Raw genomic sequence first — 26,631 nt, 5'->3', positions numbered from 1 at the left:
TCTGTGCTAGATTAAACCCATTCCCCCTTGCCCTATCACTACAGTCCCTGATGAAGAGTCCCTCTCTGGTATCCTTCAGACACTGGAAGCTGCTCTGAGGTCTCCACGCAGCTTCTCTTCTCCAGCCCCAATGTTCTCAGCCTGGCTCCGTGCAGAAAGTGCTCCAGCCCCTGATCATCCTCGTGGCCTCCTGGAACTGCTCCAACAGCTCCATGTCCTTCTTATGCTGAGGACACCAGCACTGCACACAGTGCTGCAAGTGGGGTCTCCCCAGAGCACAGCAGAGGGGCAGAATCCCCTCCCTCGACCTGCTGCTCACGCTCTGGGGGTGCAGCCCAGCACACGGGGGGGTTCTGGGCTGTGAACTCACAGTGCTGGGGCATGTTCGGTTTCTCATCGACCAACATGTCGTATTTGTAGGGTGGCTGGTAAAGGAGAGTTACCAGTTCTGAAGCACTTCTGTTGGAAAAAGGACATTTCAAAGACAAGGATTTTGTGGTGCTTAGAAACAGGCAGTGATGCAGAGCCAAGAACATGCAATGGCTGTTCCACCACAGGATCCTCTTCTACAAGAACACACTGTGCAAGTCTCTTGTGCCTCACGCTTGTCTTTCTTCTCTCTTCCAAGGGCCCTAATGGATTGGTACTTGGTATATTGATAGGACAGTAGGTCTGTGGTTTAGCTGAGATCAGTACATTTAGTAACTCTCCCCTTTTTTCCATGCTTATAGATGTCAGTGCCTCCACAATGCTCTTGTTTCTGTGCTGATGCTACTTTGGGCTGGTTTTTAATTTCTTTCTAATGTTTCAGATGATGCTGTAGACATAACCAGGGAGCATAAGCAGAGGTGGAAGCATGCCAAGTTTTGGGTTGATTACTGAAGCCGTGTCATAACTACTACAGTAAAATTCAACTCTGCTCTTTCACAAAGGTTTTAAGTAATTAATGTATTTATTTAATTTTGTGAGTCTTAGTAGCTTTTTAATGACTTTTTGAATTTGTTTGTCTTTGTGGTTGACTCATATTTCTTACTTTTCTAGCCTGGGGATGCTGCAACATCATGCAACGCTCTATACTGGCTTTGATAGTCCACCAGTGCCTGCAGAAGGTAAAATTCTCCCTGTTGCACAGAAATATGCTGTTATATTCCCTTCTGCTGATTTGTCAGATGCTTTAATTACCAAAGTTAATGCTTAGGGGTCTGATTGCTGGAAAACTTCGGTGACAGATTAAAACTTCCTGGCTGGAGCTGGTTTGTTGTGTTTCAGAGGAGTAATTCAAGCCAGGGTGACCTTGTATCAGTTGAGCCCAGAGAAGAAATTCAGATATAAACCAGACTAAATGAACATGTAGAGGGGAGTGCAGAGTGGTGTGAGCTCTTGCTGGTGTTTGTATGATGAAAGCTGCTTGAATTTGAAGCTGTTAATTATGGGCGATTTTTGCTTGGTGTTATGAGGTTTGGATTACCCAGAGCTATGTTTGGTGATAGAATACTAAAACCAGCATAAATTCTGAGCAAGCCATAGCTGATCAAGGCATCCAATTAATAGGATTTTATCTAATGGACTGATTTACTGGGGATGTTTGAAATGTGCCAGGTAGAATCTACAGATAGATTTCAGTTTCAAGGATGAAAATCTTTCTTCATTCCTCCCTTTCTCTCTCTTCCCCTAAAGGTCTCCCTGGCCTATCTGAGTCTCCTCCCCGGTGAGCAGTTCAGCTTGGTGCCATCCACAAGAGCGGAGAGCTTTGGAAGGAGCCCACTGAAGGCATGCTAGCAAGACCCTGAGTCACAGGCAGAGAAACTTTCCTAACTCATCACCATATACTGGCCTCAGATCCTCTCTGGAGCAGCTACCAGAGCGGCTGAACTTTGCTGTTCCCTGCTGTGCTGCCCAGTCTAGCTGGTACTGTGTGAGCATGAGGTCCTCACCCTGGTCCTGCCCCTGGTGACGGGCTATCCCTGCTTCAGCTGCATCACCACACACCAGATGTGCAGGAGGCTGCGAAGAGCTGCGCTCCGTGAGCAAAGGTGCCCTTTTATAAGAAAAAAGTAAGTGTTGATAAATAAATGCTGGGCAATTCATAGAATCACAGAATCCCAGCCTGGTTTGGGTTGAAGGGACCCTAAAGCTCATCCAATTCCAACCCCGTGCCACGGGCAGGGACACCTTCCACTAGAGCAGGTTGCTCCAAGCCCCTGTGTCCAACCTGGCCTTGAACACTGCCAGGGATGGGGCAGCCACAGCTTCTCTGGGCACCCTGTGCCAGCGCCTCAGCACCCTCACAGGGAAGAGCTGCTGCCTCAGAGCTCAGCTCAGTCTCCCCTCTGGCAGGTTAAAGCCATTCCCCTTGGCCTGTCCCTACAGGCCCTTGTCCAAAGTCCCTCTCCAGCTTTCTTGTTGGCCCTCCTTTAGGTATTGAAGACTGTTATAGTGTCACCCCGGAGCCTTCTCTTTTCCAGGCTGAACCAGCCCAGCTCTCTCAGCCTGTCAGTAGTTATATTGCTGTGTGTTCAGATAAGAAAGATGCTGCTCCCTGGGGGCAGGCAGTGGGGAGAGGACAGTCCAGGAGTCTGGCAGTGGCTGGATTGACTGGATTGGGAAAGTGGCAATGCCAGCCCACTGCCCTTAATTTGCCTAGCAAGGCAGCTCTCCCAGAGGAGATGAGATGAGATATGGTAAACCCAAGAGTTTTTTTAGGAGGGTTTACTTGGTTTAAAATGCTTTGTTAGCAAATATTGCTCCTGACTTCTTGTATCTTTTAACTTGCTGCAGTTCATCTCTGTCTTTATTTTAAATTGAAAGGTACTTTACCTAAAGCGTTCTCATCAGCCAAGCCACTGCTGGTTCATGCGCAGAACATTTTACTGTTTGTCTGCCTCATTTCTTTACTGTCCAAGGTGAATCTCAGGGGATTGAAACTCTGAAACAAGTGGCTTCAGGCTATTCATCTGGAAAACAGAGCCTGTTAGACCTTTGTAAAGAAAATGATTTTGTAATCAGTGCAAGAGATCTGTCTCTAAGCCAACCCATTTGGAAAAATTGCCAGTGTAGTAAGTACAAACATTTCATCACAGTAATACTGATGATGCCTTTCCATTATTGCCAGCATTTCTTCTTCCCTGCAACTACAGGACTGAGTCAGGTTTGCATCCTCTTCCGTGACCCTGCATTAGAAAAGCTCTTTGATTTGAGACTGACACTGCAGAGCTGGACATTGAGCACAGACATTTTTTATGAGCATTTCCCTGTAGACTGATGCAGCTAAAACCATCAGGAAGTGAGGAAGACATCGCTGCCGTGGGGCTGGCAGGGCGGCAAACGTTGTCTTCCCAGCTCTGCATGTGAAGTTGCAGACTGTTGCAGCACCTCCTTCTCTGATGCAGGTGGAGAAGGGGTGGGTTTGGCTCTGCGTGGCTGCTAGTTTTGTCAACAAATCCTTGATTCTGCAGAGGTTTCGGCAGCAGCAGATCCAAGTGAGTTTACTTTGAGAGAGACTTCTCAAGAAAAGATAGGACAAGAGTCAGTGATGGGTGATGGTGTTGACAGCAGAAGTAACTGGTGAGTGTTTCAAAGGGTAGACTCTTGTTGTTTGAGAAATTCCTGGTATTTGGACAAGTCCATAAAAGACCAAACTTTAAAAATACCTTTATTCCAGAAATGGCATTAAAGAGGATGCAGAGGCTTCTATGCAAGTTCTGCTTAAGGAAGACATTTGGTTTTCCTCTCCTGGCAGGGTTGGGAATGATTTGTTAGAATTGGCCTAGAAATTTGTGAGAAAATAACTTCCTGGTGGAGAAACAAGAAAGAAAAGCCTTGACAACGCATTATTGCTGTAGGTTTTGCTGGTGAAGCTTTGTAATTTTGGAGAGGGTAGCTATTGCCATGCAAAATCCATGGTTACTGTCTAGCAGTAAAAACACCGTGAAGAAACGTACGCGCTATTTCTGGGGAGCATTTCTGCCTGTGATGATTGCTGTAGAATTGCCTAATACTTCTCTCAGGAGAGAAAAGCCCCTCATACCTACTAGTGTGCTCCATGTGGTCATCTACAGTATTTACCCACTGCCATCACCCAATGAGTGTAGGTTAGGATGTCCCAGTGTCAATGTTCAGACCAGGAGGAGGGGAAGCCTCCTTTAGCTGGGTGTTATACAGAGCTGTTTGTCTCTGAAAGTGCTAGCAGATTTAAATTACTGCTGCTGTTGTCAACAAGTTCCTCCTGCATGTTCTGTAACGATTAAGGTCCTTGGAGGTTTTGGATCACTTATGTTTCTCAGTGTAGCTGCAGACTGTGAACATAAGGGTTGCATCAAGTATATTAAATAATGAATGGAGGGGCAGAGGTTCCTTTCCTTCTGTGTACTTTGGGTAGAAAAATTCCTGCTGACTCCACATTTCTTGCTACTGAAAAGGATCACCTGGCCAGGTAACTAAATGTTAACTGGGAACTTGCCAGCCTTTGCCCTTGATGTACAATTGCTCTTAGAAGCAGCTGCTGCCTTGCTGCTACCAGTGCCAGAGAGCGCTTTGTTTGACGACTTAATCAACATGTTATTTCTATCCGGACCCGTTTGTGAATTCAAATGCAGATGTAGGATCAGAATTTTTCAGGGGGAAACGTTAATTTCCTTGAATTCAAAACATACCAATCATAAACCAGCCCATGTCCTATTCCTGATTTGCTCTGAAGCCAAGGCTAAGCAGGTTGTGTACCTAGGCTGAGCCGTGCAGGGCAGTGACTTTCTTAGAACATGATGGCTGAAAAGAATGCTTTTTTCTGTAAATGATAAAACTCTGTCCGTATCTCTTTGCAGTTTGTTTTTCATGGTGTGATTACTTTCTGTACATGCTGAACCATGCAGCAGCAGTTTGAGGCTCACCTTTCAAAAACCCAAGAGTTAAAATGAAGAGCCAAAGCCTTAGATGGACCTGGCAAATGTGGACAAACCATCGTGTCTTCTGATCACTTCTAGTTAAAGCTCCTTATTTCTACCCTAACAAAGAAAAAATAAATCCACAAAAATATGTGTGGTCTTAGACTTTTCTAAAGCAATTGTAGCTGAGGGAATATCCATATGAAACTTGGTTGGGGAAACTTCTCACAGCATCATGATTTTGGAAGTATATGGAGCAGGAACAAAAACCTGTGAACAATGAGTCCAGTCCTTGTGCTTCAGTGGAGTGCTGCTGAAAGCTTCTAGCTGGTACATGAGACATTTCTTAAACCCAAGTTGAAACGATGGGAGTTTTCTTTTCCAGGCAACAGTATGGATTAGTGCAAGGGAAAACCCAGTAAAACATAGTATTTATTGCTTCTTTGCCTGCAGAACTCATTTCTGATGTTTGTGAGATTGGTCTGAGATTCCTTATCTGTTCCCATCCTGTTCTCAGGCTACATATATTGTTGAGCCATCATTAGTTGCTTCAGTATATGAAGATTCCTGTGTTCTGCCAAGCAATGGTGGTAGGAAACCAATGTTTCTAGGGAAAAGAAGCAAGCTGGAAATGCTAATCCCTTTTTCTCCGTATAACACCCACAGGTTTGCCAGTTTAATTTTTACCACCAGGTACACAGAACCAGCTGCATTATTAGGGTAGAGCAGGACAAGGAAAGTACAGGCCCTGCCTTCAAACCATGAAATGTCTAGGTTTACATCTTCAGGGAATCTTGGCAGTGCTCTTCTTTGCCAAAAGCAGATCCTAAGTATGATAAGCGCATTACTAGAGAAATCATGTCCTTCTGACTTGTACCTGGCTCAATAAATGACTCCTGAAACATCCGGTCAGACCCTGTTAGTCTCCCTTGTCCTAGATTCATAGAATCATGGAATGGTTTGTGTTGGAAGGGACCTTAAAGCTCATCCAGTTCCAACCCCCTCTCTCTTGGATTTTGAGGAGCTTATGAACTGCAGGATAGCTGTTGCTTGTCCGCTGTGAAAGCTGTGAGCTAAATATTTACCGGTGGTTATTTTTGGCCCCATCAGTAGTGCCCGGAAGTGGGCTGCTCAGTTTCAGGTTTGCTTTGCACCCTTCCTTTGTTCCAGCTCCCTACTGACAGCAAGGCCAAGTCAATGAGAGCACCAAGAGGGTGCAGATTACTAATGTGCTCAGCATTTACAGAGCTTTATTGCTTTGGGGAGAGAGAACATGATGAGTCTTTCTGCTCCATAACAAAGACCATTACTTTTTATGCTGAGCAGCCGTTTGCTTGTTTGGATTTTTCTTAACCCTGGAAATAAATTTCATTGAAACTCTTTACTGCTGCATTTGATTAAAAGCATCTTCTACCTAGAGGTGCTTTGATAATATTGCAGGAAGTCAGTCTGGTGACTTCCAGAAGAGAGATTTTCATCCAAATTTGGCTTCTGCTGTTCTTGAGTCTAGCTGGTATTAGACACTTAAATAGACCGGTATATTCAGGGTTTGGGGGGCAGTGTAAAAAAGTACAAGTAATGTTATATACCTCTGATTTGGGAGAGCATGTGGGTTAGATCACATGTGACATTGTCTTTTCAAAGGCATTGACATTTTTTCCTTTTGCAAAAATTCACATGCAACAAAGTGAAGGTCAACTTCTCATTGGATTTCATTTGACCCTTTATTACGCGGGCTTGCTTCCAATCTTGTTCTATCAGGTTTGTATTGCTGTAATTCCATTGTGCTTAGAGTAAGTGGGAGCAAGCACAGGACTCTCGAGTTTATCCTGAGGCATGTGTTGCATGTCTCAGCAGAGTGAACAGTTCTTTGTGAATCCCGACCTGTATGTATAGTTAAGTACTAATTTCACTGCTGGACTGCCCCAAAGCTTCCCCATTAATTCAGGAGCTCATCAGAAATTCTGGCTTTCACCAACTTTCAGAAGTTTACAGAATTATAGAAGTTTTTAGAGCAAGGAAATTTCTTGCTCTTATTATCAAGGAAAACAAGAAGCTTAAAGCTGGCACAAACCCAGGTTTATTTTTTTAATTGCCAGGGTCTGATTATCACTTCCTCAGTTTGCAAGCAAGGACATGAAATGCATCTCATTCGCAACAGCAGATTTGCCCCAGCCTGTGCTGGGAAGACTGGTCATACTTGCACAGTCATATTCTTCTCTCCTTTCTTTTCTCCCTAGGATCTTCTTGACTAGGAGCGCACAATTATGTCCTAATTGGCTTCTTTCTGTTTATTGACCAGCTCTCCTTCTGCACAGAGGTCAGCGCTGGCCTGCTTTCTCTGCTGGATACGCTTGCATATTCTTGTAGCTCTTCTGAGACAAGCTATTAAAAGAAAGAAAGAAATCCCAATTTATCCAGCTTGTGGATAAGCAGGATTTAAAATGCTGCGATTTGCTTCACAACTCCCTGTAACGAGCGGGAGGGGACACCTACCTATTTTCTTAAGCTTGGCAACTCTAGTGTATCCTATATGTATGGGGATGTAACTATTGTTCCTAACATCTACTTTCCTCTGCTTGTTTTAGCACTTCCTGGATAGGTTAATCAGTAATTGTAACTGCAGTATGTGATTATCACCTGCAGTCATCTAGTAGAGGTTGGGTAAGTATGTGTTTTAAGTGAAAGCAAGGGTTATGCACACTGTATCTTGAGAGATCTTTCTTTCAGCTCATTTCTTATCACACCTTTCCAGAGGCTTTTCCTCGTTTATTCTTAGCTTCTCCTGACACCCACAGATGACTGCAGGAAGATGGGTTATCTCCATTGCATAATGACTGCCAGCCAGCAGCACTCCTTTGCTTCTCTTTCAGCAGGAAAACAGCTGACCCTCACCTGGTTTTATTCCCAGCAGTGGCGTGGACTCATGGTGCTCTATAACCTTGTTGGGGATTCTTCCATAAGCCAGTGGTTTATTAAGAGGAGAGGTAGATGCCATCAGAGAAAAGAGCTTCAGCTCCTGTGAGTTATTTGCATCCATTTGGCAATCTGCTCTTATCCTCAGTTAAACACCCGGTGTTCCAGCATCTGCATTGCTAACAGGTATGAAATAAAAGCTAGGACATTAAAGGAGATGTGTGAGCATATTAGGTGCTTAGAGAGAAAACTACTGCAACCTATTCTTACATACACTGATTTTGTAACTGGTGCTTTATGCAGGCAAGGCAGACTGGGAGCAGGTTCTCCCTGTCTGACCTCTTTCTGGGTTTGGGAGAATCTTTAGCTTCTTTTATACTTAGCTTCTTTTATAATCTTAGCTTCTTTTATGCTTCAAGTTAACTCATGCATTTAGATAGAGGAGGATAGAGCAAGGAGGAGAAGTCCTATCACTTCTCCCAAGTAACAAGTGATAGCACAAGAGAAAACAGCCTCAAGCTGCACCAGGGGAGGTTTAGATGGAGATGAGGAACAATTCCTTCCCCAAAGGGTGCTCAGGCATTGGAACAGGCTGCCCAGGGCAGTGCTGGAGTCACCGTCCCTGCGAGTGTTCACACACCGTGTAGCCGAGGCCTCAGTGCCATGGGTTAGTGGTGGCCTTGGCAATGGTTGGACTTGATGGTCTTAAAGGTCTTTCCAACCTCCTCGATTGTAGGATTCTATTCTATATTGAATGTATCAGGGTCCATGCCTTGCCATTTCCACGGGATAGGAGGAGACATGAGGAGATTCTATCTCATGCCAAAGCAGCTGGTAGCTACGTGAAGGATGACATTAGAAAACAGCCTGCTATAATCATGGAAAAATACTAAAAGCTCAATCTTCAGACCTTGCAAAATATCTTTAGTTTGTCATTGTGAAAACATGAGGTGATCTCTCTGGTGGTTCTCACACAGTTACTTTGGTTTGTATTGCCATTCAGCAGGAAGGTGCTTCACGGGCTGAGCCAGCTCATGCATGTCTTCACTGTGGCCTGGTGGAGTGGCTTACAGGCTTACAGGGACGAGCACAAACAAGAGATCTGGGTGAAATCATACAGTTGAAGTTGCAGCTACTTATGCAACTCCATCACCCACCACCATTCTTTAGCTCTTGGTAAAGTGAGGTATTCTTATGGAAATCCAAGTTGCTATGGTTGTGTTTGGTATGAAGTAAAAAAGGGCTCCTGGGCTAGGGGCAGGCAACTCCCTGTGACATTTGCCATGAGGACATCTGTGCTGGAATTGAAGAGTGCCCAATACTTAAGGTTACATTTAATATCTTGCCCGGTGACCTTTTGTAAGGAGACAGCTGAGAGTGCTAATGCCCAGGGTAGTCTGTGAAAGGATATGTGCTTTTAATCAGCTTCCCAGTAGTAGGATAATAAAAGCAATAATCCTTTTAGTATTCTGCTACTATAATCTCTATCTACATTTTCCAAGGTCACTAAAGCAGTAAGCAGTGGGGAAGATGAGCTTTCAAGGAGTTGAACTGTAGAGCAGTGAAAAATATCACACCCAGCAGGATGGATTGTTCTGCTTCCAGCTCGTGGTGAGGGAGTTGAACCATGTACAGAACAGACTGAGTGGTTCCCCAGGTCACTGGTCAGAACAGATTTCCACTATAGTGTAAGCTTCATCTTCTAGTCTCCAAGCATCATTTGTTACATTCAGACTGAGAATTTGGACTTTTTCCACTTATCAAGAGGCCAAATCATTTGGCCTGGGGGAGGGAGGGAAATTATAGAGTTGTGGGTTCTGATTTGGTTTGGCTTCAATGAGCTTGTTTAGTTTCTTTGAGACAACAACAAAAAACACCCCATGCACCCCAAAAAACCTTGTCATCTGCTGCATGTACTGATTTCTGGTTGTGAAATGTTTAGCATAATAAGCTGGATGCCGTAGCAAAAGGAAGGTGTCATTGAAATGTCCAAAGTGTGCTTCTGTTCTCAGCTGTGGTGAACTCTACCACTAGATAGCAGGCATGCATTTTTCCCTTTACTTCATTAGACTGTGTACACGTACCAAATCTGGCTGTTTGCATATTAAAGCAGCATAATTGGGTTGCCCATCTCTTCTCTTGTGGGCTCTTGGCATTAGAGCGTCTCTGCTGGGTCAGTCCAAAGGTCCATCCAGCTCAGTGTCCTGTTTCCAACACTGACCAACTCCAACATGCTGAGGGAGGAGTGCTGCGCCAAGGGCAAGCACACAGCCCTATAGTCTCCTAGGCTCCAGCAATTTCTGCTTAGGCATTCCCTAAGTCAGATCTGTTTAACAGCCATGAATGGATTCCCCCCCCCCCCCCATTATTTTGTTTAATTGCCTTTTCATCTCTAAAATTTAATATTTATGACATTGTGTGACAACGAGTCCAATAGTTTTAACAGGGCATTTTCTGAAGAGGTATTGGAGGATTTCTATAGGTTACTGGAGGATTTCTCTAGTTTACCACCATGTCACTGATACTGGCTACTCCTAGCTTTTCGTGGGAAAATATAAACCACAGTTTTATGTGAACAGTTATTTATTGAATTTCCTAGAGAGCGAAATGTATTCTTTGGGCAGTCAGTGGTATACTGCTGCCATGAACTTAATAGTTCACATACCGTATAACTTGTGGCTGTTTTAACTATGGATGATGCAACTTCTGCCTATATGGATGTCTTTTGAATGCACATCTTACTTCTAGTTTAATAGTATTCTATGCTATTGAGCAGGAAACTTTATTCTCCTGCATAGAAAATGCACTGCATTTTTGGTTAGTGCTTGATTTGTTCTTTCTTTGATGTTGCTTTAAGTAGAACAAGCAAGTTTTACCCTGGAATACTAAATAATTATTTACTATAGATGTTTTGCTTAATTAAAAAATTTAGCCAAGTACCAGTTTGTAGTACAAGATTTATTTTGACTGCCAAAGCCTTGTGCTGCCTTTACAGCAGAGCTCTTCTCCATACCCAAGTTCTGTCCCTATGCTGTTCTCATGGAGCTCTAGAGGCAGTTTTGACCAAAGGACTCCCCGTGGTGGACATGGGGTGCATGAGCATTGTAATGTGCATGTGTATTTACATAGGTGATGGAGAAATGAAGAACAGTGGTCATAGATCATACGCAGCAGGATCAAACAGGACTTTCTCATGCCAGAAGAAACACTGTGATCTAATCTGAACTTTTCACATCACATAAACTATAAAGGTTAATGCCTTGTGATTCCAACCCCAGAAGGGTTTTATTTCAGGTGCTGGCCATGTATATTTCCCCTGAATAGCACTGCCATCAGTGCTAAAGCAGTTTTATTGCATACTATGGCATGGCACTGATTTTGGTTTGTCTGCCATGCTGTAAACTTTCAAGACAGTATTTTGACAGTCTTAATGTGTTTTGGAGCAAATGCATTTCCTGAGGTACGATGTGTTCCACCTTATCCTTTAGTTAATAGATTAATACTTCTGCCTCAGGCAGAGACACTTAGGCTTGTGCCTCTTGGTTGTTGCTTTTAATTTGAATTCAATTATGAGCATTGAAGAAACTGTCTCAGACATTACAATTGCTTTCAATTCACAACTAAAATGGTCCGTGACCCATCACATGGTTTTCAGACATTCATGCTGCTGAAATTCAGGCATCTAGCTTAGTCTGTGTCAGGCAGCTGTAGAGAATATCTTTCCATGTTGGCTGCATAGGACAGCAATGATATTCAAGTTACATTGAAGCTGCATAAGATGAATTGAGCTCTTCTGCCCAGCTTACTGCTGAGTATCTAACTGCTCTTGAGAGGAGTGGTCCTGCGTGGGATCCCCCACCCTGCCTTCACTCACAGCTGGATGTTCCCAGCACTTCTCTTGTGTTAGTGCCTTCACTGAACCCATTAGCGAACTAGTTCAACTCAGTTACTAGACAGTGAATATCCCAGCTGGAAAAGGAAAAGGAAGGAAGAGGAAGAGAAAGAAAGGGAAGGGATGGAATTGAGAAGGGCTGGGCTGGTAAACTGATACAGCTTACTTCTAAATGATGAATTTCAGGCATGATGAATAACCAATCCAAAACATGCCCAAAGCCGTACTTTCCCCCAGTTATGTGATGGAACAGCACCGAAGCATGAAAGTTCTATGAAATACATTCCCTCTATTTCCTGCTTCTCTGTTACTACTTCTAGCCTTGCAAGCAGGGTGGTTATCAAAAAGTTCCAGTTGATGTGGAAGGGTGAGCTTTGCTCTTGTGCCTGAGCAAAAAGCTTGGAAACTTTGAGTGTAACAGTCCAGGCTTTCTGTCGTGGGAAACCAGGCATGGACCCTGCTGGGGCACGTTGTTTGCTCTACTGCTGAGCTCAGATTTTATTTCCAAGATAGTAGGTCTTCATTTCTCTGCTTGTAAATTGAATATAAGTGTGTTTACCCGTGCTATACAGCCATTGTGTGGCTGAAAGGCTGTCTGAGAGTCTGCAGATAATTGAGTTGCTGTGTAAGCACTTGGAATGGAGTCCTGCTAAATTAGCTGTCAGCCTTTCTGTAGGATTATTCCTGTGAAGATATACCAATATACTGGTGTCTTAAAGATGCTTTGAAATATGGTCAGGTGAATTAGTTCACTTAAAGAAAGAACATGTCTAAATTACAGTCCCATTTCTCTCTGTATTTGACACAAGCTCATTTCTAAGACTGCAAAGCCAAAAGAAACCCAGGCCGTGGTGTTCTCCATTTTGCTTTTTCTTCCTCTCCCATTTTGGCAGCTTGCATGCCACTGGCTGGGTATCTGAGAGGGGAGTTGGCAGCATTAGCCGCAGGACACCTTGAAACCTGGCTTAGAGCAAGGCTTGTTGGGAGCCCGCTTTAGCGTGACTCGACCCTGCTGCACCATTCACCAGTGATATCATGGGTCAAACCAACCCATAGGTCCTGAGGCTGGGGGAAAGTGTCAGAGTGTCATGAAGACGTGGAGATGAGCTGGTTAGTCATGTTGATTTGCAGCAGTGACTGATTGCTGCATTTCTGGGTACAATCTGAGCTTTGGGGAAGGTTCTTTGTGCTAGTTCCCCAGTTTTGTTTGTGATTGAAATGCAGTGGCTTTTTCTTTCAGTGTTTGGCAGTAGGTGAAGCAACTGTACTATTTTGGCTGCCCTCTGACAGCTTCTCACAAGGATACTGGGACTTGAGACAAGCATGAATCAATTGGCTTCTCAGAAAAATTCTGGGAACTGGCTCTCTGCCACTCTGCCTGGAAATGGGACAAAACCAACGTCATTGCTCTGTTCTCTTTCACTTTGCTGAAATGCCCCAAAATCCTCAGGCTAGAAAAACAGTCCATAAAACCAAACCAAACCAACCAGCAGTGTGTTCCTGTTGTTAATAGTGACTGAAAGATCCAAAGTACTTGGCTTTGCTTGGTGATCTGAAGCAGAGAAATAAGGATTGAACAGTCAAGTGATAATCTGTAATGAGCAAGTGGTGTGATTTTTGCCTCGGGAAGAGCTTGTGCTTGGGTAGGAGTGATGCACAGCAGGGGGCAAGGCTGGAGACTCCTGAACTAACAGCATGAGCTGCTCCCTCTCAAGCCGAGAAGCTGTGCTCCCCAGCTGCACACTGTACCTGCTCGCTCTCTGCAGAGCTGCCTCAGATTTAGGAAACCCATAAGGGTGGAAGGATGTTTCTTCAAAGAAATCGTATCAGAAGATGTTGTTGTGGTTATTTAGTCTGCCTTCCCATGTGTGGAAGATCAGAACATGTAGGGGCAGGTGACAGATACAGCAGGAGTCACTTGGGGAAATGCTTAGTTGTGGTTTTAAGGCTGGGAGCAGACTTGTGAGGAGAGGATGTCCCAGATTAGATGATCTTCAAGGTCCCTTCCAACCCAAACCATTCTACGATTCTATGATATGGTTTGTCACAGGGGAAGATAATTTTCTTTCTGACACATTTTTTAAAGAACCAGTGCTTTAAGGTTCTCAGGCTTTAATTAAGGAAGTGTGTGCAATACGCAATGGAGCTGGTGTGACCTGCGGTGTGGTGTCCCACCAGCTGGGCTCTTTGCCAATGCTGTCCTTTGATTCCTGCAACATTCCTATCTCTGGAGCTAAACTCAGGCAGTTGAAGGTCTCTGCATCTTTCAGCACCATATCTTTTGTCTTGTTCGTTGACAAGATTAGTATGTTCATATTTCATAGCATTTTTGATGATGCAAACCCAGGCTAGTTTCAGCATCATCTCTGGAATGTTGAAGTGCTTTAGTTTGATTTTGCAAGGTCTGTTATACTCAATAACTCAATTTGCTATTTCCATTCTTGTTTAATTAATTTCTAATTAAATGTCTAAATGTGTTCTTGTCAGTTTAAGATTACTTCTTAATATATTGGACTTTGAACAGAGATTAAAGTTTAGTATATTAGTTACTTTTAGGCAGCTTAACATTTTTAATAGAGAGAAAAATCTGTCTTATGTAACTAAGCCTATAATTCTAAATGAAACTGGTTTAGCTGATCTGATAAATAATTAGTGAAATTGGAAATTAGATAAATTCTGGTTCAGTAGCATCTAGTTTTAGAATGGAATTGTAAGGAAACATGATTGGCAAGAGGATGCTGGAAGTGTATCTGTTGGTAATGTAATAGTTAGAGAGGACAAAAGTAAGTTAGTCAAGATTTAAGACTGCCTTAACTGACAGGACTCAGTTTTTTCCCCACAATGAAACATGAAGCAGTGCTAAAGATGCCCCTGTTAGAAAATGAGGATCATCACAACTCCTATGAGGACCATGAATGTACTGAATAAACTTGGATGAATCAGTAACTTTTATTGAGTAAGAAATAATAAATTTATCTAATTGATTGCTCTCAGGAGTTTCATCTGGGGTTTATGGGATTGCAGGGTAGAAGTAGTGGGAGCGGGATGAGGCACATGAACTGAAGCACAGCAAAAGCTGAAGGGAAAGATTATCCCACACACTGCAAAGAAGAAACCTCAAAACTGAGCATTAATTTGTCTTAGTTTGATATATCTAGTACAACACATACTGTGGTTATGTAGCTGTTTGCTATGAGCTGCTATTAGGTGGTGCTAACACTTCTTCCATATGCAGGATTTTCTTCAGCTTGTTTGTGGACAGCTGGTAGTCTGTGAAGAATTGGCTCATTTCTAATCCTAAAAATACATTAAATACTTTCTTCATCTTACTCTTCTGTGCAGCAGAATCGCCCCAAGACTAAACCATGCATCTGTGAAGCATAGGAATTACAGGACCCACAGGCCAATGTGGCTGGTAGGGCTTGGTCTGTGCTAAGGAAATGACTGGGAATCTCGTGTGAAGCACCAGAAAGACTCCAGTTGTTAAAGATTTGAACAAGTTCTGGATACACAAAAGACTCTTACTCCCTGCAGACCAGCATCTCTGCTGGTTTGGAAATCTTGTGTTTTCAGTGCCTGTTTCCCACACACCGCTGTGGCTTAGATAGCAGAGAAGCATGTTTGCTCTCTACCTGTTTGGGAACTTCTTTCTTGCTGATGGTGGTGGGGTAGGTCCCTGGGTACTAAGCATGGGTCCTCCTTACCAACTCAGTGCCCCACAAAAGGTTTACTTGTATGGTGGTTATTCCTTTCTCTGACACACATTTTAGTGAGCAACCAGAGCTTGCATGCATGTGGAAGAACATAGCTTTAGGTGCCAAACCAGGTTTTGGACATGCCAAGATGATTGCACTGGGTTGCAGGAGTCTCTCAGCCCAAGCTGGAGGTGAGGGATTGCAGGATCAATTCAGTAAGATATCCTTAAAGTCCTTGAAAGAAGGGGTCAGAGATGCCATTGACTTAAGACCTGTGAGAAGCTGGGTTTGGCTCTTGTTCATGGTGTTTGCATAAGTTACATATGGCTGAATTTTTTGTCCTCTGCTTCGTATCTAGTATGCGATGAGTTGTTTCCTCCATCTGTAGTGAGACATTGCATTGTCATTGTAATGATTCATTGTTCTGTACACAATTTATCATCCTGAAATCAACTTCTAGAAGATGCTGGGTACGTTTCTGGGCTGGGAACTAGCTCTGTGGGTAATTAGAGGTTGGGGTCAGGACCATAGATAATACGCTACCGAAATGGTCAGTTCTATAAATATGTTGGTGAAATTCAAAAGTACTGGAAAGCAAATTAACAAAGAATAAAGGCTCAACTGTTCAATTGGACCCAATGTAGCCCCTAAATCTGTGTGAACAAATGTTTATGAGCAGAATTAGCCCATTTGGCTATACAATCTGTGCATTGTGTTCTTGATTTCGTTTGCAGCAAATGTGAACAAAAGACTTTATGTTCCAGTGTTATGTATACAAACCCAAGCCCTGGATCTGGAGCATGTTTGATGATGCATACTGTCCGCTGGTGCAGAGGCCAAACTTTAGACCAGTTCTTGAAAAGGCGACCAGACAGGTGAGCTCCAAAACTGCGCTCAAGGTCCACAGTTCTGGTTTCAAAAAGCAAAATCCCAGAACATTCAGCTTTCTCCTCCTGATACCTGCTTACTATTTTCAGCACCCCAGTGCAGAACTGCCAATGTTTGGGAAGCTCTAGACTGAGCATGGTTACTTCTTCGAGGACTTCTTTTTTATAACTGGTCCCATAAGAGTAACTAAATTTAATATAACAACAGACTTTCAAAGCCATCCCTGGAGACATTCCAGGCCAGGTTGGGTGTGATTCTGAGCAACCTGGTCTAGTTGAAGATGTCCCTGCTTATTGCAGGGGGTTGGACTGGATGAGCTTTGAAGGTTCCTTCCTACCCAAACTATTCTATGAAATCTGTGGGGTTTTTTGCCTTTCTTGCAGGGTAGGTGCGTTTATAATTTTTTTTTTTCAACACAAGAAAGAACACTCTCAAAGTCTCCAAAATAGGTAAATTGGCAAACTAGTTCCCCAGTGTAAAGTTCATTCCCAACACTACTCTGATGTGGGAGTAGCATTTTGTTCAACTTCAAGCTGTTCTGCCAAGTTCAATTTTATAGGTGTGCAAAAAATCCTGGAGATTCTTGAGTCTTCCCCAGCTGAAAATCTGAAACAATAAAGGTTTCCATTTTTGAGCCCTGTCTGCTTCCATCCCAGCTGCAAATCAAGTCAGGGATGAAGAAAGTACTTTCAAATTTCAGGAGAATGCCAGCTTGGATTCATGCCTAGTACAAGGGTAAAAGGGTAGAGCATTTTCTGACTAGGATTGTCACTCTCTAGTACACAGTGCTATGGTTGATTCGCTTCATACAAAAAGAATATAGTTCATTTCATTTTGTAGGTACCAGAAAATACTCAGAAAAGTGACCGGGTTATGATTTTCTGCCAGTGACTCACACAACCCGGTCCCTCAGCTGAGTGTTCTTGAGGATCATCTTTGTGTGAGATGGAAAAATCTCAGTCACTGCTTTCAGCAGTAGTTAAACAAGCTCCATCTTGTGCAGCTTGGAAGTAGTCAACTGTGCTGAGCTGCGCTCAGCTACAGGCACACATCCTACGCGAGGCTCTGACCCTACATGCATACAGACTACTAGCTGTACTGTTATGCTCCAGAGACTGTTAAGTTAAGAAACATTTGCCTATGTACAAAAACTGTGTAAGTGATATATGCCAAAATGATACACAGATTGTCACATATTTGGGCTTTAATATGTTCTGTTTTCCAGGGAAAGCATCAATTACCAGTAGATTGACAGCCAATGCACCTTGGGCACTAATGTCTGCAGTCCCAGCCCTGCCACGGAATCAGGCAGCCCCAGATCAACACAAATGAAATAAAGTTATGGGAAGTTGTGAGGACTCTCCCTTAGTTGAACCATAACCAACAGAATCACATGAAAACAAAATGATCAGGTAATTATTAGAGAACAATAACATTGTTGGGCTGACTGGGCTATGCACCAAGGAGCTGTCAGTCACAGTTATTATGAAGAGCAAAGCGTTTAGAGGCTGTCAATCATACCTGCTTGTAAAAGCTGAAGGACTTGAGGAGTAATCTTACGCCTGAATTTACCAAATGCAGAAATAACAAAAGCCCCATAGTCTTTTGCAGGCTGATATTACAGTTTATGTAGAAGTTCTTGCATAAGTTTATGCCTTTATTCATCTGCAAATATCTTATGACACTGGGAACTTAGAAAGGTTTGTTTTTCAGCCAGCTCCTTTGTATCACTGATTGTTTTTAAGGCTGCTTAAGTGTGTCAAATCTGGGAACAAAAAGGGAACTTTTGTTCCATTCCTTTGCTGTGAAGCAAAAATTTTGGGATTTGGTATCCAAATAGCAAACACTCGATGGCCTGATCATCCTAAATAGATTTAGAAAGAACAGCAAAAAGGATTAAGCTGCCCAAAGTCATCCAGTGAGCTGATGGCAGATCCGGAGGCGGAAGGTACATCTCATTGATGTTCAGAGGAGTTTCGTAGGTGGACATGGACCACGCCACCTCCCCTGGTAGCATGCCCATGTACCACAGCAATAGGCGTCATCTCGCCAGAGCACTCACACAACTGGTAGTTAATTCAGTGAATTTTAAAAACAAATGTTAATAATTAAACTCAAGTGGTTAATGAGTTCCTAGAGAAAAGATCAAATTATACTCTTCAAACATGGAGTTAGAATTTTGTCTGATTAGAAGAAATATGTTTTTCCCATGAGGGGCAGTTGCTGAAGTGACAGTTTGGAGACTGTTTTGACAGCATTTGCAGGGATGGGTGCCAGCCAAAGAACAGAGCTTTTTTAGTATCTCTGGTAACGTAGTAGTTTCTTTTGAAAGCATAATTATGTTGCATTCTTTGCACAGTTCATTAGGAAAAGAAAAACAAAGAACTTGTATTCCATGTGGTTGATGTTCACACGTTTTTATCTTAGCATGATAGAAGAAGTTGTTAGATCCAGAGAGTAACATGGTGTCTCTCCCTCTGTCTCCCTGCTAGCCTAATAACTAGTGCTAGGTGGGAAAGAGCTTTTCTACCCACAACTGTTATTCAGGAGTCCATTTTTTTCCCTGTGTGAAATATCAGAAAGTGTAAAAATAAATGTAAGCTAAAAATCTCAACAAGAACTAAGTTTGGGTCAATTTGAGTCATTCTGATGTCTTGACATTTTTGATTTCTGTCTAATTTTAATATGGCTTTTTTTGCTGCTACTTTTTTAAATATAAAAAGAAAGAAATGGCTTTAAACTTTGGGATTATTTTTGTTTGCAGGCTGTAAAAGTGAAATTTCCCCAACATTTTCCCGCAGCACTCTCTGTTGAGGAACGCGTCCAAAATGTTCCCCACAAAAAAAGTTTCTCTGTTAACTTCACACATCTTTTTTTTGCGTGAAAAAGAGAGTTTTGTGGTACTATTCCCAAGTAACTCTAGCGATAAATATCTTCTTCATTACATCCTACCATTTGCAAGCAAAACAAGTAAACAGGATTTCTACAGAGCCAGAATTTATCAGAAGTGTCAAGATAAACAGATTCATTTTCTTGGAGCATATGTAAGGTAGTCCTTATGGCACAAGAGTATAGGAGAGAATAAACAATTTTTACTAGCCATTAAACAGACCTTGCAGAACTGAACCATCTCATACTTCCAGAAGCTAGCAATTACTTTTTCACGCTGGTTTACTCCATTTGTAGTAAGGAGAAAACCTAATACCTATAACCTACCTCCCAATAACTATAATTTACCTGATACCAACACATCCTGTTGAATCAATTATAAATGGCTTAAATCCCATTTCTATTTAGTGACAGTCTGAACTGCCCTGCTATGGTGGGAAATTAGCTCCATACACTAGGACATCCAAGTGTCCAGGCGGGGGTTGCAACTGGATGAGATTTAAGGTCCCTTCCAATGCAAACCAGGCTGTGTTTCTATGCTGCTTCAACCTTTTCAGGCAATTTGCAGCATCCTCTTTGGAGCAGAGGGAACTCTTTCAGCGTGCAGGAACATACAGTGGAGATGTTCACTTGCTATATGTACTTTTCTGTCTGTAACTCTAAGCTATGAGCTGTGAAGATAAATTATATCAGCTGTGCCACATTTTTTTGGGAAAGAAACTCATGATACCCCAGGATACACTATCACTGGAAAAGGAAGGGTGGAAGAGTCTGTTTTCAGTCATGTAGGAAGATGGGGCTCAGCTCTGGAGTCTGCCCAAACCCTCTTGCAGGTAAGAAGGTCCTTTCCCAGATAACAGGGATTTGAGGCAGAAATTGTGATAGGGAAAAGAGAAATTATTACTGACTTATTTATTACTGGCAAATGGATTGAGATAGAAACCATGCATGGATTATATATGTATATTTATGCATATAAATATATATATACGCACACAAAAAGTTTATTTCCCTCTAACCTGAGCTGTATAGTGGTCAATTGGGAAGCAATCTTGGTTTTCAATGGCAAGCCATTCTGGTAGGGCCCAGGCAGGGTCTGTTGCACATCCTGGTACTCTGTGGAAGACCTCACATGCACCAAAAAAATAACCTTCTACAATAAGAGACGTGCCTGGCACAGAGGAATCCCCTTATGGTTTGTTTCTATTGCTGCATCAGTTCTGCAAGTGAGGCATGGAGAAGCACAGAGAAAGGGAGGAAGAGGCTTAAGTGCACAGCTGCACTTACTCAAAAATCAGGCTAAAGCTGATAGAAATCAGCACACCCAGCACACCTGGGTATGGGTGGCTTGGTTTTGATAGCTCTGTGTGAAGCACACATACTTCATGCTGCCTGTGTTGATAAAGAGATTTTCTAAAGAACATTTATCCAAGCAAGAAGAGGTACGAGGATGTCTAAGAAATCTTCCATGTCCTTGTGTTGTCTAGAAGAATTGTTAAGGATTATAGCTTTGTTCATGGGCTGTTTGGGGGTGTTGTGTATCATTGAGAGCCCTTTTCCTGCCTTCACAAAAATGTAGGAAAAAACTGATGCAATCAGCAGCTTATATCTGGGGAAAATGTGATCAGGCAGCACAGCCTTCCCGTGGGGTTAACATAGTGCAGTCCTGTCTCTATTTTGTCAGTCCCTCTGTGTCAGTGCAATAAGCTGCTCTTGGTGAGCCTAAAGGATAGAAGGTGAGGATGTGCAGGTTTGTCTTTCTTCTGTGTGTCTATAATAGCTTTTGGGGCCTTTCACTTTAATCTCTGTTGTAATGTTGGCAGCAGAGATGAATTCCCTCCCCAAACCATGTCCAATCTCAGGTCTCCTCACTAGTAAGGAAATGCGTTCAGCTGACTGCCAGCACAACGTCTGCAGGCAAAAGGCTTGTGAATGTAAAAGCCATTCCTGGTTTAGGTGGTTTGTTATTCAAACTGCAGATACACTCAGTTTGTTTGGACTCTGGTAAGTTTCTGTGATGCTATGTAGGTATTTAGGAAAAAAAAAAAAAACCAAGAAGTTTTCCAGTGCAAATGAGGCCTCTTGGCACCAGCAGCTCGCTCAGTTATAGGAATGTTATAGGAGAAAGCTGCTGTGATCTGGTTCATCCCAGAGACTGACCTGCTCTAGCTGTAGCTTAACCGGACTGTAGTTTTGAAGGCATCTGTAAAAAGGGTTGTGGTGGAAGGATGGTGTCAAATATAAAGCTTGAACCCTTTTCTTAGCTTTTAACTGTTCCAGATGTGAAGCTTTTTAAGAATCTCTCATTGAAGTTTTGGAGCACAAAGACACCGGACTTTTAGGGAGCCTTTTAGACCCACAAATCAAGTGCCTAAGATCAGAAAATCCACAAGATAATACACCCTGCTTTTATATATATATATAGTTTGCTTGTAAGATGATTTCTGTCTTTGAAAGCTTTAGGAGATGTATTTTTCATCTTTCATCTGCAGCTGTGAGATCTACTGTCCTAAAGGGCTTAGATTTAAAAACCCAAGACACAAGATACTAAAAGACTTGCGAGGAAAACCAGAGTTGGCAGCTCTGGGCTAAGTATCATTTTTCTCTAAGTAATATGGAAGCAGGAATCTGAGTAGCTCACATTGCTGTTACCTCTCATAACTGTGCTTTTGTGGCTTAAAAGAAATGAAGTAAAAGGAATCCATTTGATATTAAATAGTAGCAAGTGGAAGCAAGAAGTATTTTAAGATGTTTATGAGAATTCTTTATAATGTTGTTTAAAAAAAACCCCAAAAACTTAGAGTTGAAATTCCAGCTTTGTCCTGTAGTTCAGTCATTCCTGTAAGAAAAAAAAAAAGCTTGTTAAGATTTGGCCCTGTGAGGTGTTGTGAGGTTGCTACCTCTGTTTCTCTTCTGGGAGCAAGCTGCATGGAGTGTTTGCCTTTGATGTGCTATCATGCTTTCCCCAGGTCTTGTTCATCTGGTTATATTTTAAATATGCATACTGTTATTACGAGCAAGCTACCAAAAATCTCTCTAGCTCTCAGGAACTAAGCCCCGTTCTACCCTCCCAGTCTCACTCCTAGGTGTGGCCACTGAAGCCCCGCAGCTCTTCCGGAGCTTGGTGAGAAGTGACCCTCCCTGTCAAACAGAGGGGCTTTATCTCGCTTGTGATACGAGTAGCAGAACTTGCTTCGTTCTCAGTGGGCTGCAGTGGCATGGGGAGTGGGATCAAGGAGAGAAGTGCAGCACCTTTGTTTCTGCGTGAATCAGCTGCTCTGATTCAGAGCTGTGTCTCGTATTGCAGGGCTTCTGTGCTGCAGCATGGTGCTGATATTTTTGGCAGAATAAAGCCCTTCTACATCCAAATGACCACAAAAGTGCTTTTATCTAGAAAGCGTTATGTCTTTCAGCCTTCTAAATAAACTGAATGCTCTAGAAGCATCAAATATGGAACATTTTGCTTGGTACTGTTACGCCTTATGAATCCTCAATGAAGTTACAATCTCTAGTTTTTGGTTGTTGGGTTTTTCCTCTTTCTTCCTTGGTTCTGTGCTTGAACCGTGTCTGTACTCCCACACAGCTTTGCTAGGGAAGGGAAAGTAGGAGTAAGTTCATGTTTCCCTACTTTCAGAGCTCTTCTGTGCCCAGGGCAGAGTTGCCTGCTGGTTTTGTGGGGCTCAGGTCCTCACATGCAGTGAAGTTTCTGTGCCTTAGATCAGTGTATCTCTTGGTCCTCAGCAACTGTGATTAGCTGGTACTGAAAGAGCTTCAAGATAATGATAATGTGCCTGACTTTGCACTTCCATTGGCCCAAACAGGATCCTCCGTGTTCAATTTTTCTTAATTGAAACAAACTATTGCAAGAGGGTTCCTTGGGTCGCATCAGCAGCGCTTCAGGCGCTGTCTCCAGTGCTTAAGAGGCATTTGGTTTGTAGCATCTCAGTCATACATGAACACTGAGACTGCAGCTAGGTTCAAAATCCTTGGTTTTGCTCAGGACCTGTAAAGTGGTATTTCTACCCATAATGATTAAGGATTGCTGGTTGCCTGTTCCACCCCTGAGGTTTCTATCAGTTTGTATGGTGCTCCCCACTTTGAAGGTGGCTGCTTTCCTTCAGTCTCCCTTTTGATGCAGTGCTGTTGATAGGTGTTCCCACATGTGTGTTTTGGTTGCCTTGATCTGGAATAATGCTCAGATGCCTGTTGTGCCAGGTCTTGCTTTGTTTGAAGCTCTTGCAAAGTGCTGTGCAGTAGCACATCACCATCAGCATGGGTTTTTCTATTGATGTTCTACTTGCCCAAAGGGGTTTTCCAGCAGAGAGCGTTGTCCTGTTTTATGTCAGCATCTGCACTGAACTCCTTGGGTTTCTGATGGCTCAGACTTGCAGAATAAAATGCTTGAGTAAGAGATTATTTTTAATGACACTGAGAGTTTTGTTAATTTGGAGCAGAACATAAACCTTTGCTTTGCTCTACGGCACTCTCACGGAAACTTTTATGTTGTAAATGGAAGCAAGGCTTGGGGTCACACTCCGCATGTAGGAATTTTTCATGCTTCAGATGTTCATGTAGCTCTGTGTTGTGGGCTTCTGCATCCTGCCTTCCTCATCTTTACATAAGGATCACGTATCAACAGTGAATTTGGTTTTGCTTTGGGGACTTACTGAGACAGTTCATCAAAGGGCCTGCAAGCTAAAGTCCCGAGTTCAAAACCACGCTCCTCACAGATCAGGTCACAATTTCAGCCCACCAGCAAGGTCCTGTGGCTCACAGCAGCATCACTGGGGTGGGATGTGCTCCTGTTGACCTGTGTGGATGAAGCTGATTTTGGCCTCACTGAGTATTTTGTGTTTCTAATTGCTCTTTGTGCTGCTTTGGTGTCATGAAACTGGGAACTCAGAAATGTGTTTGCTACTTCTTTGACCTTTCTATGCAAATCTTCCTTGAGGGTTAGATGTGTGTGAGAGAGAAATGGTGCCAGTATAATTTAAGAATGATATGATGACATTTGTTAGCTCATCTATGCAAGGAAGTCTATTATTGCCTCTTAATTAATGGAAGTAACATAATTGCTTATTTTTAGAGTGCTGCCATTTATCAAACCGTGGGTTTGTAATGGCTACACTGCCTTGTATGAAGGTGTTCAAAATATTAGGTTACCTGGCCTGATGCAGCTTGTTCTTAAATATTCTCTGTGCTGACTCCCCAGCCTTGGTTCCTGTCTCTCCACACAGTGCTCACTGTGTGCTGTGCTCGTACCTGCAAACCAAAGTACCTTCAGCCTCAAACCGTTGGTTTGTTTGAACTTCTCTCTTTCAGTAAAGAGACCCACTCTTTACTGAAAGCCTTCAGATGTCAGAAGAGGGATCATGCCTCTTGCCTTCAAACATACTTCTGCTCCTTGTGAGACTGAACATAAAAGAATCAAATTCCAGCTTAACTGGAATCAGCAGAAAAACTCTTGTTCACTTACAACTGATAGTGCCAGCACCCATAGCTTGGGATGATGCTGGAGCTGTTAGAGATCAGAAGCCAGGAGTGATGGACCTGCCCTGTTGTTTCTGATGGAGTGTTTCCCTCCTTTGAAGGGCTTGATTTTTACCAGAGGAACATAGAATCATAGAATCAGCTAGGCTGGAAAAGACCTGAACTGTTTCCCTTCCAAACGTACTTTACCCAAGGGAGGGGAGAGGGGAAATGTTTTCCCCCACTTGACAATTGATGGCTTGTTACTTCCTTAGCTGTGAGCTGTTCACATAGATATTACCTTGCTGACGAAGTGAAAGCAATTTAGTAATCACTTGTGAGAGAAAATCAGCTCCATTAGAGTTCAGCTGCCTTTGTTCTAGCCCTTAAAACGCAGATGCTGCCTTATTCATATATAAATTGTTTTGATAGTTTCATTATTTTTCTTTAGTCCAGCTTATTAAAAGAGCATCTGCATCCTTCTGATATTCTCATGCTAGTGTGAAGCGCGTAAGAAGAGGTTGGTCTTCTGTCACCCATCGCTTACATGGGGACAGCTCTGTATGGGTCTCTGACTACAGCAGTCATCCACAGCCTGGTTGGAAAACAACATTTCACCTAAATCTTAGGTAAATGTAAGAAACATATTCCTTGTAAAAAAGAGGATGGCTGATTTGGATCCTGTTTGAATGATGCCACTTCTAAATACCAGTTTTTCTTCACTTCTAAATGCTAGTTTTCCTTCATAGGCTGTCATTGAGACCAGAGGCTGTGTTTACATGACAGTGTCTGCTTCTTTGTTAGTTGTTAGCCTTCATATTTTCTCCATTGTTATATTTCTGGTGGTTTTCTACAGCTTTTCTCCTCTTTTCATTTCCTCTTGCTGTGGTCCTAGCCCTTTTGTTAAGTGCAGCCAAGCCTCTGCCTGCTGTTCGCAGCATCAGCCATCTCGGGACTGCTTCCCTTGCTGCAGCTTCAGCACGCCTTGTGCACTAATCTGGGATAGAATCCAAACGATACAAAATCCTTATTTCACATGTGTTCTCGTAAAGAGAACTGGGTTCATCCAAATTGCATCAACTCCTATGAAGCACCTTTGCTCTCCACGTCATGCTGGGAACTGAAGTAGTTTCCATTTTGTTTTGTCCCCTTGATTTCATTTTTCCTGACTCATTTACTGATGTCATAGATGACAGTTTGTGTCATTGCAATTTGCTCCCATGGAAATGACTCCTGCACACGTGCATGTGGCATCTGACTCTTAGCTCTTCTTCCATAATTTGGGAGCTGTCAGAGCTCTACCCCAATGTCCCCATTTGCCTCTTCTCTCAAAGTTAATGAGCCTTTTTCTTCTTGCTTCAGGCATATCACCCACCTTGACTTATTCATAGATCATGTCTATTAAAATTGTCAAATCCTTTGAAAACGAAATTATTTCTCTAAATAAAAAGCCTGCTTCTAATCTCATTGAAGATGTTTCAACACAGTTTGCCTATTTTCTCGTACAAATCAAGAGTGACTACACTGAGGACTGTTTGACCAGAGAGGCAATTGGAGCATCTTGTTTAATTGAAGATATTTGTGATTGACTATAGTGAAATATCAGAAACTGCCCCTGGCTTACTCTGGGAGCAGCAGCACAACACAGAATTTACCTGGAATAAGGCATCCATATTAAATCATATAGCATGAAACAGTCAGCATGGAGGCATGGGAGGCTTGCAAGGTGCAGGGATGCATCTGATCAGGGAGAAGGAAAGGAAAATGGGTGGAATTTGGGATCCTGATTTGGGGAGGAAAGCTGGCCTGAGGGAGGAGTGCTGATGGCCTCTTGGGCTCAATCTGTGAGTCAGCGTCCTTGGAGCTGGGCTGGGTGTATGTCAAGGGAGGGCAAGGTCAGCAGGGCTGTGGGTGACCTCGCAGGGGATATCCCATGTTACCGCCCTGTGGTGCTGTGGGTGAGGAAGGAACAGGGTGAAAACTGATGGAGAGAGCCAAGGCA

General features: G+C 42.9%; 1 protein-coding gene across 7 annotated transcripts in view; it reads left to right on the top strand.

Annotated features, from left to right (window-relative positions):
- Window positions 1–26,631, top strand: part of HTR2C (5-hydroxytryptamine receptor 2C) — a 201,532-nt gene that overhangs the window by 123,948 nt on the left and 50,953 nt on the right. For 2 of the 7 annotated variants that reach the window (XM_032920168.1, XM_032920164.1), the window contains exons 2-5: window positions 1,042–1,109; window positions 1,678–2,054; window positions 16,118–16,258; window positions 17,497–17,683. The gene's annotated coding sequence lies outside the window, so the exon portion shown is untranslated. Of the gene's footprint in view, window positions 1–1,041; window positions 1,110–1,677; window positions 2,055–16,117; window positions 16,259–17,382; window positions 17,684–26,631 lie in introns of those variants that run through there. The other 5 variants (XM_032920169.1, XM_032920167.1, XM_032920165.1 and 2 more) reach the window with 4 other exon arrangements.

This window comes from Strigops habroptila, chromosome 9 (genome assembly GCF_004027225.2).
Source record: "Strigops habroptila isolate Jane chromosome 9, bStrHab1.2.pri, whole genome shotgun sequence".
In the NCBI taxonomy this organism is placed as follows: Eukaryota; Metazoa; Chordata; class Aves; order Psittaciformes; family Psittacidae; genus Strigops; species Strigops habroptila.
Note: the sequence above shows the minus strand (reverse complement) of the source record. Positions and strands in the feature narration are given on the sequence as shown.